Source organism: Anastrepha obliqua, chromosome 3, assembly GCF_027943255.1.
Source record: "Anastrepha obliqua isolate idAnaObli1 chromosome 3, idAnaObli1_1.0, whole genome shotgun sequence".
NCBI classification, from domain to species: Eukaryota; Metazoa; Arthropoda; class Insecta; order Diptera; family Tephritidae; genus Anastrepha; species Anastrepha obliqua.
This window is the reverse complement of record NC_072894.1, coordinates 128,630,447-128,644,268: the sequence shown is the minus strand read 5'-3', so window position 1 is coordinate 128,644,268 and position 13,822 is coordinate 128,630,447. Positions and strand designations below refer to the sequence as shown.

The window sequence follows — 13,822 nt, the reverse complement described above, 5'->3', positions numbered from 1 at the left end:
TATTGTTCGCTCGTGTCTTCTTCTTATTGCACTCTGACCAAATTTGGGTTAGTGGGAGCGCTTTTGATATGTCAGGCATTCAAGTTTATTGGGTGTGTAGCTCAGGAGGAAATTATTTTAAACTTGTAAAAATGTTGTCTATGAGTAAGATTAAATCTAAAATGGACTCTGCAAACATCAGTTTTGCCTTTCGTATTTTTTGATTCGCTTAGTGCACTTAAATACTCATTTGCCATCTCGGCATTGAAGCAAACACTTTGACTAGACGTTTTGGACTTCTCAATTAAATTATTGTTTGATATGCAATTACGTGTCAAGTTTACTCGGAATATTTTAATGAAATTGTTGAACCTTTTAAGATAATAAATATAGAGTTTTCATTTTCTAAATAAGTTTACTTGTTGGTTTACTTTTAAATAAAAGAAAGTATGCTTGAAGGACCGAACTTTTCAATTAATTTGTTTTGGATTCTAAAAAAAGAAAATTTCTGTTTGTCTTATTTAGTCAAATGATCTTCCATTGGCTTTTCACGCTCACGTTTTACGGGGTCTCTATTTCTTTATGAGTACACTCTTATTTCTCCTTTTAACGCAAAATATCGGTAGCTCGTAGCTCAGTGAGAGGATATATAAGTAGATATATTTTTATTACATTGACGAGGAATTCTACGAAAAGTGAAACCTGCGTACAGCGGTCGTTGCATTTATCCGGTTAGGGAGAATTGGGATTTGAAACGAATGGAATGAGGTGAGCTCTAACTCCCAGGACAAGAAAATACGGAGTAAGAATGGTGTTGTTGTTGTAAGAATGGTGTTGTTGTTTGTGACTATCATTCAATAGATTCGGGGGTTGGTGCACAGCGAAACGTCAAATATTTCTTCTAATTGATAAACCCTCGAGTGTATCTCTGCAATGAAAACAATTCTCATTCACATCAACTATTGTTCGGAGGCGGCATAAAACGGTAAGCTACAAATGGCGGAGCTCGGCCAAGCACATAACGAACTTTCAAGCCTGCTTTGTTATATATACAAGTAAGCAAATATTAATATAATATAATTTCATCGAAATTCGTATCACACCCCTTCAAATTTTCGCTAAGCTTTCCAAATTTACTACTACACAATGCCTAGATTAGTCAGCGATTTTCGTCAACATATCGACACTTCAGACGTGGCTGTGGCGATTAATACGAGCGTTACACCACAACCTCTAACCGCCGGAACACTCAGAGGTGTCACCCCAATTACTTTGACTGCTCCTTTCGGCGGCTCTTATAGTTGTACGCATTCAGCCACGCACAAGTAATCAATCACGCTGCTGGTAATTATCAATAATTCAAAACTCATGTAAACGTCATTACAAGCAACAATAAACATCGATCACAGAGTGAAGTGCCACGTATAGTCCTTTAGAGGGGTCCTTATTCCAACAGAAAGCCACCTCACAGCTTGAAGGCATTTTAAGCAAATCCTGGGGTAAAGTGTTGACACAATCAAATGCGTAAGAAGAGGAATGTAGCGAGAGAACAGCGAGTATGAAGGTGAACGTGCGCTGCATAACCTGAACGAACAAAATGGAATTGCGCAAAACTACCATTCATAAGCAAGGAAAGCGTGAGAGAGGAATGTATTTCCAGCTGCAAAACATTTAATGTCTAATTACTGTTGCATAACTATAGGCGCTAAACGTCAACTTAAATATAGTACGCACACAAACGTGCATGCTTAGATATGTCTGTTTATAGTCTGTGAGGCGCTGTGTTGCTGAACTCACACAATTCAGCACTACAGGGCGTATGAGTAACGGCACATAAACATGCAAGAGTAAGCACCCAATTATGCTTGTGCGAATCAGTGAATGATTGAATATCTGCATGTTTGTATGTATTAACAATAATCCGAACAAACACAAGCTCATTTGTAGCAGAAGTGATTGTAAGCACAGCGCGCTCATAAACACATACATATGCAGGTGTACGTAAGCATTCGCATATTTCCATAATTAATCAACTATGAATAATTTGTTTACTCTCAAAATATCAACACTGAGGCAACTGAACCACATGTCTACGCCATCGGAGGCAGCATTGGCATACAAAAACACCAAGAAAGCATCAGAACATATTTCTACATACACGCGAGGGTTCGAGCGCAATTCTAAATACTTATACATACACACTCAAGTACGTACATATGGATGTGAGCCCAAATGCCCTGGCAATACATCTTCAATATTTGTAGACAATGGTGATATTCAATTTAACAGGAAATTGGGAACAAGTGCAAATTAGAACACACCTTTCATTTTCCAATCACATTTTGTTTGGACTAACAGAGTGAGGGATTCGATATTTGTTTTTCAGATTCGATATATGAACTCTTTGTTTCTTTCGAAAAGTCAAAACTATGCAATTTCTTTTGTATATTCAACAACGAGATCAGCGCATAAATTTAATCAACGCTGGACAGCGTGTAAATGATAAACAAATAAATAACCTAGAGGATTTCTCATACTGCATTTTTGTATGACATGATAGCCGTCTAGAACGCCGTACAGTGACTTCCAGTTGGCAAGTTCGCTCTGACCCTTGCAACACTTCTGCTTTAATTTTTCTCTGCAGGATTTTGCGCTTCCACATTAGCTTTGTAGGTGGCAAGAAACTTATTTAGTTGCCAATGACTTGCGTATTCGCCCATGCATGGCTTCTTCAGATATTTAAGTGTATGGCTTTGAGGAGGGAAAGAGATAGCATACCTCGTCCTTTTCGCTGGTTTCGCATTTTTCTGCCGACTTCCACGGCCATGAGGATGTGTGTCTTGCTTGGGTGTAATTTTAGGGCTCGTAGCAGTAATGATATCGGCAGGAATTACTTTCCTTTTTCATTTAAGGAATTTTAAGTGTGACACTAAATGACTAATGAAATTGCACTTGAAATGAGTTGTGGCAACTACTACCTATTGGTGTCTGTTTGTTTTTGTTATGTGCAAAAACAAGTTTGTGGGTCGTTTAAAAGTTAGTGAAGGTTTTATTATTCTCCCTTGAATTAGTTAGCCGCATTGAATTCTTAAAGCGGAATGTTCTCCAATAATTGATTGCAATTTACTTCTTCAAGGTAATCACTGTGCAACATAGCTGATTGTTGTAAAATTTAAAAAAATTATTGGGGTTTTTCTGGATAAAAAAATGTAGTGAAAAATCCAATAAATAATTGCTGCGTATAGACGTACAGTTTCCAGCTGACTCCGAACGGCAAATGGTGCTTTATGATCAGCTTTTTCATGGCAGAAATACACTTGTCATTGTCTGCCGAGGGGCCACGCCACAAAGTATGCAGCATTTTCATAAATTTTCATAGATATAACAGCACAACGGCATGGTTTTTTTTTTTAATAAATGGGAACTAGAATAAAATTTTATGAAAAGCAAGCATTCGGTAGCCATAGTAAAATATATTAGTCTATATATCCGAAACCGCGGCCGCTAGCCGAATGGGTCGGTACGTGACTACCATTCGGAATTCAGAAAGAACGTAGGTTCGAATCTCGGTAAAAGGCCAAAATGAAGAAACAAGTTTTTTCTAATAGCGGTCGCCCCTCTGCAGGCAATGGCACACCTCCGAGTGTATTTCTATCATGAAAAAAACCAACTCAGATACAGAAACTAAAAAAAATATTTTAAATTTGCATAATTTACTCTATGGAAAGTTTCTAGTTCAATGGTGCGGCGCTGCTTCTTTTATTCGCGTCAGCGTTTGAAATTGCTTTCAATTTTTCATTTCAGTTTTTTCGATTTTACTTTAGCTAAGAAAGTTGAGATTCCGCAGCGAAAGCAAAGCAATGCCAAAGCAATCCGAAGCTGTGCTATGCTGTCGCTTTACAGCGAAGATTAGAGTACGACAGCGTAGCAACAGTGATTAAGAAGAAGCTAAAGTTTTGCTGTGGCTACTGCTGTCGTATTGCTTTCATATTTACTGTCGTTTTTCTACCATAACTGCTGCCACAACTGCAGATTTAACTACTTTGCCTTACTTTTGTGCTAGAAAATGATCGCAAATATTCTTAAGTTGTTTTTAAAACTCATCACTTTAAAAGAAAGGGCCTACAAAGTTTCTGCTGCTATTATGCTGCAAGTTTTTCAAACGCTAATTCTCATCAACGCTTTTTTCACATCATTATTTCCGTATACTAAAGGGTTTTTCAATTGGCGCGGGTCGATTTTGGCGCCCTGTGGCAGCCATTTTGTTTTGGTGACATCTGTCAAATCTTTTGTTTATTATTCAGTTGTTTATGCCAAAACATCATGGCAAATTACACGATTGAACAGCACGTTCAAATGATAAAACTTTATTATCAAAATGAGTGTTCATTAACGCAAACGTTGCGCGCATTGCGCCCATTTTTCGGTAGACGTGGTGGCCTTTCAAAGTCGACTCTTCAACGTTTGGTGGCCAAATTTGAGACGACCGGGTCAGTAAACAATCAGCCAACACCCGTACGTTCAAGGAACGCAAGATCAGCCGAGAACATTGCCGCGGTCCGTGAAAGTGTACAGCAGAACCCGAGGCAGTCTATTCCTCGCCGTGCACAAGAACTTGGCCTTTCGCGGACTTCAACTTGGCGAATTTTGCATCGGAACTTGAGCCTACACCCGCACAAGATCCAACTGACCCAGGAGCTCAAAGTTGATAACCATAGACAACACCGTTTGTTCGCTGACTGGGCTTCGATCCGTTTGGAAGAGAACCCCAGTTTTGGGCGAAAAATTATCTTTAGTGACGAGGCGCATTTTCGGATGAATGGCTGTGTTAACAAACAAAATTGCCGTATACGAGACAACACCAATCCACACGAGGTTCACCTGGTGATAATGCATCCTCAAAAAGTTAGCGTTTGGTGTGGATTTTGGGCCGGCGGCATACTTTTTTGAAAAGGACCTTGGTGAGGCGGTCGCTACACAACGATGATAACCAATTTCTTATGGCCCATATTGAACCATATGGACCTAGACGACATGTGGTTCCAGCAGGACGGCGCTACGTGCCACACAGCAAACGCCACGATTGACATTCTGCATGAACGATTTGAGGGTAAGGTTATCTCTCGCAGGGGTGATGTGAATTGGCCACCAAGGTCATGCGATTTGACCCCGCTAGACTTTTTCCTGTGGGGTTTCTTGAAGTCTCAGGTCTATGCAAATAAACCACAATCGACCGATGCTCTAAAGGTGAACATAACACAGGCCATCGCTCAAATTCAACCGGATCTATGCGGAAGAGTCATTGAAAATTGGACCACTCGGATCCGTTCCACCGTAAGAAGCCGAGGCGGGTATTTAAATGATGTCATATTCCACACTTAATGGCATATATGCGTCTTTCAAGTAAAAAAATAATTTTGTCAATAACTCACACACAGCTTGTTTTATTCCATTTCAATATGTACCCGCCCTTATTGAAAAGCCCTTTACAAAGCCATCCACAAATTAGTGCTAGCCAGAGATCATTCTCAGATGCTCCTTTTATAAGACTCCTTGCTTTTCATTATATGGCCTAGCTGAAAAGCTTCTAATCCTCCTAAACGTATGCCTTAATGTTTATTCGTAAATAGCAAATTGAAATTTATTTCAAAGCTGTAGTCCAAGTACAATTACTATTCAAATAATTACAGCCAAAGTGTTGTCCAAATCATTATTGGTGCAAGAGAATTAAGAGGATAGCTGCAACAGTTGGCACACAATAAAGAAAGAACCCACGCAATCGTTACTAATTCACTGCCACTCTGCTGTTTCTGCTGATTTCTGCATTTTTACGCCGACAATCAAAGACACCCTCCGCTCACTTTGGTCACCCTCCCATTACTTGGATGGCAATACTTAAATTACAAAAATTATCTAGATACTTATAAATGTATGTACAGGCATCTACATATTTGGCATACAACAACAGTTAAATACTGCATTAGAAGATTCGTGCATTTCACTGTCCATCTGTCAGTCTGTCTCTCCAAGTGTCGTTTGCGAGTCGGATTATTTAAGCGCATAATCCTTTCATACTACCCTGTGACTTACGTTCGCCCGTTTCTCCTAGCTCACACTGCTACTAAAGCTGCCCAAATATATCATAACTCGGATATGGAAAATACTTAACCCAGTGCAGCGGGAGCGCCTAACTCCAATTATTTCGCTGCCATTATTTGTTGCGCTGGCCCCCCCTTTCGCTTTTGGGTCAGCCAGCTGTGCGCCCTAAATGCTAAGTCGCAGTCATTATTTTATTTCGTACAGTTTTTGTCATACTCCGACAATTTTTTCTCCACTGTCGTCCAAATCTTTTCAGTTTCATTGTTTCTATATCCATTTGCATTTGCGTTCGTTGTGATATTTCTATTTTTAGCCAGCGCTTCAGCATCACTGCATTGCAGTGTGCTTACTTTCGGAAAATGCACACTTATATATTTGTGCTTACATATCCACATACTTATGCATACTATGCACCAATACATCTGCGCAATGTTGGGGTATTTAAAATCTAAAATCTTTCATTCTTAACTGTCCTTTACTGCTTAGCAGCTGCGTCATATATTTAGTTTTAATTCCAGTGCTTACTGCGCTACTAGAAAATCCTCCTGTGTTTACGCGCATAAAAAGCACTTTTGCTGAGTCACTCAGTCAACAAAGGATATATAAGACACCATTCCATAATAATAGCGCGCAATGTGAAACAAAAAGTGTCTGAATTTTTAATTATTTTTGCTTTTAGTAAAGCGTTTCCTTTTTATAATATTTGAATAAGTATTTTGTACATTTCAAATACGTTCAAAAACAAAATAATTGTAGAACTACGCCTGTGCATTCCCGTTTTTTTCTAAAAATTTTAAATTATTTGTTTTTGACAGTCAGAAAGGGCAACGTCTAGCGGATACTGTGAGAGTTATCTTCCTGCCGGATTACTTTGTCATGTCTCTCTTTTCATGCCTTTCTTCGGTGCCCAGCTCAAACATACTAATACTGATACTCTATGGCGAGTTCGCAAGATTTTAATAAATACAGGTAGTTCATAATACATAATAGATCAGAACAGAAATGTAGAGTATGCCGCTCTTCGACATCAAAGCCACCGCCTCTGAAGCGTTCATATCACTCAAGACACGGTCTTTCCTTAAGAGCATTCGATGAGCTTCAGCGTCAGTTTTCTTCGAATCGAAGGAAATGGAAATCTAAATTTCCCGCAAATGACGAGAATTTAGCGCAAAAATGTACATATTTGGTCGTCAGAGCCTTAATCCCAGCTTGACTATAGGAAAATATTTTGACATCTCCCTCGCTCCCGCGTTCCCCAAGCATACTGAATGACTACAGGATCGTAAAGTCTTCTGCCTGAAAAATGCTAGCGGCATTCGGCAGTTTACAGTTCGCTAAACTTGACATTACTTCGACAACTGTCTGGAGGACGAGGTGGAATCATCTCCTACCTCTTAGCCCTGTTGTAGCGGACCTAGAATTCAGGCAACTTGGCTTTCACCGCTTAGATAGAAACGCCAGCGAAAATAGAAAACCTGGATGTTAGCAAGAAGAGATAACCGCAGTCGTAGAGATTTTACTCTATTTACTTTTCTCTGCTCTTTCCCTTCAATGGCACCGCAATGGCCAAACTCAGGATTCCAGTCCAAGTGAGTCCTTTATGTGTATAAGAGATCATTCAAACCAATTTATAGGGGCTTGGAATATTATTAGCACTAAAATACTAAATGACAAAAATTACTAACTTCCTTTTTGTTTTTTGGTTGTGCTCTTTACTTTTCTCGCCCGACATATGGGTTTAACCGTTCCTGAAAATCAGCTTCTTAACCGATTTCGAAACTCGAAAAAGACACTTTTATTTTCCAATAATTTCAAGGTATTTGAACTGCAAATTGTCTGCTTCTACTTATCGGAATTTCAGTGCTTGTGCTGATTTTCAATAAAAAGCGAAATGATTGAACACAGAAATTATGCCTTTCATTACCGAAGTAGAGCAATTAATGTGCATTTTCTGAGTAATTGATACCTAAACAACGCTCAAGGCCAACAGCAAATGGAAATATCGCCTACAACTCTTCCAAACCTTGGCCATATTTTCGCAATAACACAACTCATTTAGCCCACCCACATGCGCCTTCGCTCCTGCTCCTACAATCCCGACTTCCCAAACAATCACTAACCGGCTATCACATGGAAAATTGCACCAAGTCTCGTATTTTCCGCTTCCCTCACTTTCCACCTATGGACAAGTGCAGCAGAAGACGAGACAAAGCGAACAACGGATGAAGGACGGAAAGGAATTGAAGGCGTAAGAGCGAAAGAAAAATGTCAACGAACGCAATGCCGGCGACGAGGACAAAAGCCGTCAGTCAGACGCAGCTGCAACCATTACCATTTCCTGCCAGCTTCTCTATAGGTGAGTGAGGTTGAAGCGGTAGCGAAAAAACAATGCAAGAATCAGCAACGAGATAGGTTTCGACGAAGTCAAAGCTGCGCCTGTGAGTGTGGACGGCCAAGAATGCAAGGATCCAAGTCATAGCGGGAGGCATGTAAAATATGAAAACCCACATACATATGTATAAACGGCAAACGCTCACGGGTAATGGAAAGCGATGCAAGTGAATGAAGAAACATGTGAAGAGTAAAATAAGTAAAAAAAAACATTATACAAGGACATACATAAACGCATAGGGACGAACAGAAAGCAGATGCAACCGAACGTGGTTCGCATGAGTAAATGAGGAATATATTCGTTTGTTTTGTTTTAGTTTCTGCCGCATGGCGTAGTTTTGATTGCTGTTTCAGTGGGTGGAAGGATTTGTATAAAACAACAACAATAACAACAACTGTAGAGACAGAATCAGTACCACCAAGGGACTTCACGCTAAATTACGCAGTGTAAGCACACCAACGACAACTAAATAATTTTGAATGAAAAGCTCTGCTGTAACTGTGCGCTTGTTTGAGTGCCAGCACGAAGTCACATACGTATGTATGTGTGCAAGTGAGAGAAAAATATGAGCGCAAGGACCGAGGAAGCATTTGTATGTATTTGTATTTTCTCCGGAGCCCGACCATCAGCACGCGGCCATAGTACTCATCTACTGGAGAGCTTGAGGAGCGGCGCTCTTTGGAGAGTTTTGCTCTGCCACCGTCAACACTATTACACTGCTACTATTACCGCCCACTACCCACACATCAAATGCCAACAAATCTACTCCGAGCTTGTGGCAATTTGCATTCAACGATTAAAAAGCCAGCAGTTGTGGTAGACTGGTGGTGGTTGGCAGACTGTGGAATAGCCTCAAGGAACTTAAAATACAATACTTCGGAATGTAGCTATAGATAAGGCAAATGGTGGGGGCGGAGAAAATAAATGAATAAATGAAGAATTGAAGCGATATTAGCCGCAGACGACCAATAGCCGGAAGGCTGAGTAAAATATGTTAAATTACAGGCAGGATGGTAACGTTCAAGAGGGGGAGTGGAACTGAATGGTCAAGGACTTTGGGCTATTTTTAGCTAAGACTTGTGATTTTCTAGTTTTTAATATTCTGATTAAAAGAAGCTGTAAAGCCAGTACTTCAAGTATTCTATTCAAGTAATCTATTAATGTTTTCATAGAAAAAATACCTTCCCTAACATAAATTCAAACCAGCAATTCAAAACAAGTCGTACATTCTCGACTAAGATCCGGCCGCCCTCGAACCTAATAAAAAAAATCGTAAAAGCAACTAGCACTAATCGAAAATTCCTAAAATTTGTCACAAGCCGCTCACTTATTTTGTACTTCACAATTTAACTTTTTCTGTCTGAAGTACTTCTCTGCATTACTAAAAATGTTTTACTTGTTTTCTCCACTCTTTACTTACATTTCATTCATTAAGCATTCGTTGTTTACAGCTTGCGTCAGTGTCTCGTCAAATTCAATGCTGCTTCTTCTACTTCTTAGACGTCTTCAGTTAATCTGTTAAACTTAACCAGTAACAAACGGGCTTCATTTTTATACATTCCACTGGTTCATAAGCACTGTTTTCTCATAGATTTCTACTTTATTTTTAAAGTTTTCAATTTCGGGTTATTTTCATATGAATTTTGTTTGTATTTTTTTTTGTTTCCTTTGCTCTTGCCGCATATTATTATTATTTTGTCATAAATTACCGCAGCGGTCATGCCTCATACAGCGCGTGCGCAATTTTTCACACTCCTCCACTTTCAGCCGCTTCCAAGTTGAAGTACGATTTGTATGGGTTTCGCCGCGTTACTACATACATATGTACGTGTGTATGAAGAATATTTGCATGTATTGGTATGCCAATTTATACTTGTACGTATAGCCTGTCGCGCGTCTAGCTGCCTTCGCCCACAATAAACTAAACGCTAACAACTATGGCTACACTCTTTGCTTTTCACCAGCTCGTATTTTTCCGGAAGTCTCGCGACGCCGTTTTGTTGCTTCATTAAATATGCAAATTCGCACACTTTTCATTTAATTTCACAAATGCAACAAAATGTTAAACTTTTTCACTTCTATTTCTATTTCTGTTTTTTTTTTTTTTTGTTTTTTGTTACACGCACGAACGAACGCTTACATCGCCACTGATTTGCTCTCTAAGTGCAGGGATCCCAAACGGCGCTCACGCCCCCGCCTCGCATTCAAGCGTACACATAGCACCACCTGTCAATATATGTTTATGTATATGTGACTTAATTGGACTATTAAATCCCCGACGCGATGGAAACGAATACAGTCGCACATCTTTGGTCCGCGAATGTTCGCTTACTACTGAGCTCTTGCCGAGCCAGTGCGTTTGATTTTAAATCTCCTACAGTCATCCCTTCACTTGTGAAAGCTTTAGTGGAAAGTATTGGATTCGCTTTCACATGAGACATCAGAGTTTGTAGACTTTTGATGGCGCTCTCACATATCCGGAGCTTACCCAATAGAGTTTTCAAGGGTACATAAATTCACGTTAGTGTTTTTTGAAAACGACAGATTGAAGAAGACCAGGGCGTTAATTCCACAGTTTCGATGAAGAACAGCCACAGAGAAGCATTCGTGTAAGCTCAACAGTCAGGCATCCCTAGAGGCACTGGAAAACTCTGGCATCTTCTCAAAAAGTATCCAATAATGTAAAATTCCAACCTTCAGCTAATATCGGCTCGAAAATACAGCGGTGTTGAAGGTAGGTTAGGTTATGTAATGTTGACTGATCAGTAAAAAGACCTCCCTTAGACTTCTACGGTCCTTTTCTTTGCCAGTGATATGTGTTTGGAGTCGGATATTTTATTTTATGTAATTCTCAATGCACGTCTTTGCGAGTTTTAACAAGCCGTTCAGCCTTTTGTCAGCTATATCGTTCAAGGATTAAAAATATGTTGATCCGAGATAGATTTGCCGAGCTCTACAAAGAGCCGGGCAGTGGCAAAGTAGGTGTTCCATAGTACCCTAGCATTCGCTTCGCTGCATGCATATACATCGCTCTGGACGAACTCATTTTCGCAAAAATTAAGTCCCATAACTTAATTTTAGCAGTTGGTAAAAAGGTGTTCAAGGTGTTAAGTATGCAGCTGGAAATGGTGAACCCGATTGCCGGCGCCACAACCCATGTGAATAGCCAATATTTGGCTACCATAGATAACATCGGCAGCCCGATGTCACAACTGTAAAAGTCAAACACTTTAGTAAGCCCCAAGTAAAAGCAAAGACACCTTTTCTTCAAAGAGGTTAGTAGGCGTCCGTTTTTAATGTAAAAATGCGCACTGTTAGTTATTACGTTAAAATTATTATACAATATTATAACGGCTTTCGATCGCTCTCATATTTATGTGGTTTTTTTGGTTTAAAGGCAAAAAATATGTCACACGGAAAAGCTTCCTGTGAATTTTAGCTGGGACATATTTCAGCACGAAGAGGTAGAAAGGCCTTACAATGCGAGAGATTGCTTTAAAATTAAAAACAAGCGAAACTGTGGCTTTGCATTACTTCCACTTGAAAGAAAAGTACGAATGTACCAAGAGAAGTGGTAGAAACCCAAAACTTAGCGCCGGAGATGTTCGGGAAACCAAACGTTTAGCTATAAATAAATCAAATAGCCCTGCTGAAAATAAACATACCCTTAATTGAAGGTACTACACGTCGTAAGCAACAAATTTTGCAAGCGGACTCTAGTCTGGAATATGTAAAGCGAGTATTTAAACCCATGGTAACCACACCACACAAACAGGTTAGATTGATATTTACAGAAAAGTACCAATTTTGGGATGATGAATTGGAAATAGAATATTTTCCCGATGAAAAAGAATTCAAACTGCACGGAGCAGGGGCTCCCAAGTGTATTGGCATAATAAACGGAAGAAAAAGGAAGAGGGAATGGCTCTCAATTTCAGAGAAGGTTCTGTGATGGCTTATGCCGCCATTAGTGTCAGAGGTAAAACGCCTACATGTTTCATATCCACAAAAATGAATAGTGTCAAGTATATAGAACTTCAGGCATAACAACGCAGCCTTTCATGCTCCCAAAGAAGCAAATGAGTTCTCGGCAGCGAAAAAAATGCCAGATTTATAATGCAGGCCTTGATCTAAACCCAATCGAAAATGTATGGGCAATATTTTCTCTATCGATTTCCAAAAAAGACAGTTTCAGAAGACAGTTTAATAGCGCTAAAGCCCCAAAAATTGCGATTAATGTTGAATGGTCAAAATTGATCAAAATGTTAAAAAAAATTAATTAAATCGATTATACGATGACTTCAGCAAAATTACTAAGTTTTAAAATTTTAGCTAACCCCAAGAATTCTATTTATTTCTTTTAAATGTAGTAATTTATTTATTATTTTAAATATAGTTTATTTACCTATTTATTTTACATTTAATATAATTTATTTATTTATTAAAAAAAAAAACAATGGCCTTTCGTTCTATAGATTTTACTTTTTTTAATAAATGATTTAAGTTTCGTAAAATGTGTGCTTCCTTCGGGATATATTTTTAAAACAGTTACCGCTAAAGGTTTAAAGAGTAAAAACATAAATCGTTAGTCCGAAATGATATTAAAATAATAAGAAATTTACTTGGTATTATAATTTTTTCGTGTGGTGTATATAAAAGTAATGTCAAATAAATTCATATAACAGAGAAATCAAAACTGCATGAAAATCGTATACGAATCGTAATTACGAATAATAACCCCAACCAAATCAAATATCAATAATGAGAGAAACAGAACTTAAGCCGTCCTCACAATCAAATGGGACAGTGAGATTCTCGATTTAAATTTTTTTGAGGCTTTAGTCAAATTTCAATGTAATTCGTTCCCACAGAAACATTTACTATTCATGAAGCATATGCACCAACACTTCCAACATTTGCTGATGCAATTCCCGCCAATAAATCATCAACCGAAACAAAACTCTTGCATGGCCTCAAATGGCAAATTAGTTAATTGACTTCAAGAAAAACGTATATCTACGTAGTCAGAGAGAATTTTGCAAGGGATAGCCATTTACAAGAGAACATAACAAAGAAGAGTGGCCAACGGCACAGAATATTTGAACCAAAGGCTGTAAATATAAAAGTGCATGTAAACCTGAAACACTTGACTACTAACCAAATATTTTTATGCAATAAAATTCAGCTGATCTCTATAATATTTAATTTTTACATTTCATTTTTAATTTCATTAATTTTTTGTATTTAATTTAGTGTATTAATATCACATAAATTAATATATTCTATAATTTAGGTTGGTGTGGTAGCTCTGACGCTCATATGTTGCCACGCTCTTCAATCGACACTCGTCAG

The 13,822-nt window shown here is 38.7% G+C and overlaps 1 protein-coding gene across 2 annotated transcripts in view; it reads right to left on the bottom strand.

The window, feature by feature from the left end:
• LOC129242283 (beta-1-syntrophin) overlaps positions 1-10,776 on the bottom strand; it is a 134,114-nt gene extending 123,338 nt beyond the window's left edge. For both annotated transcript variants that reach the window (XM_054878848.1, XM_054878849.1), the window contains exon 1: positions 9,891-10,776. The gene's annotated coding sequence lies outside the window, so the exon portion shown is untranslated. The remainder of the gene's footprint in view (positions 1-9,890) is intronic.
• Positions 10,777-13,822: the final 3,046 nt, after the last annotated feature.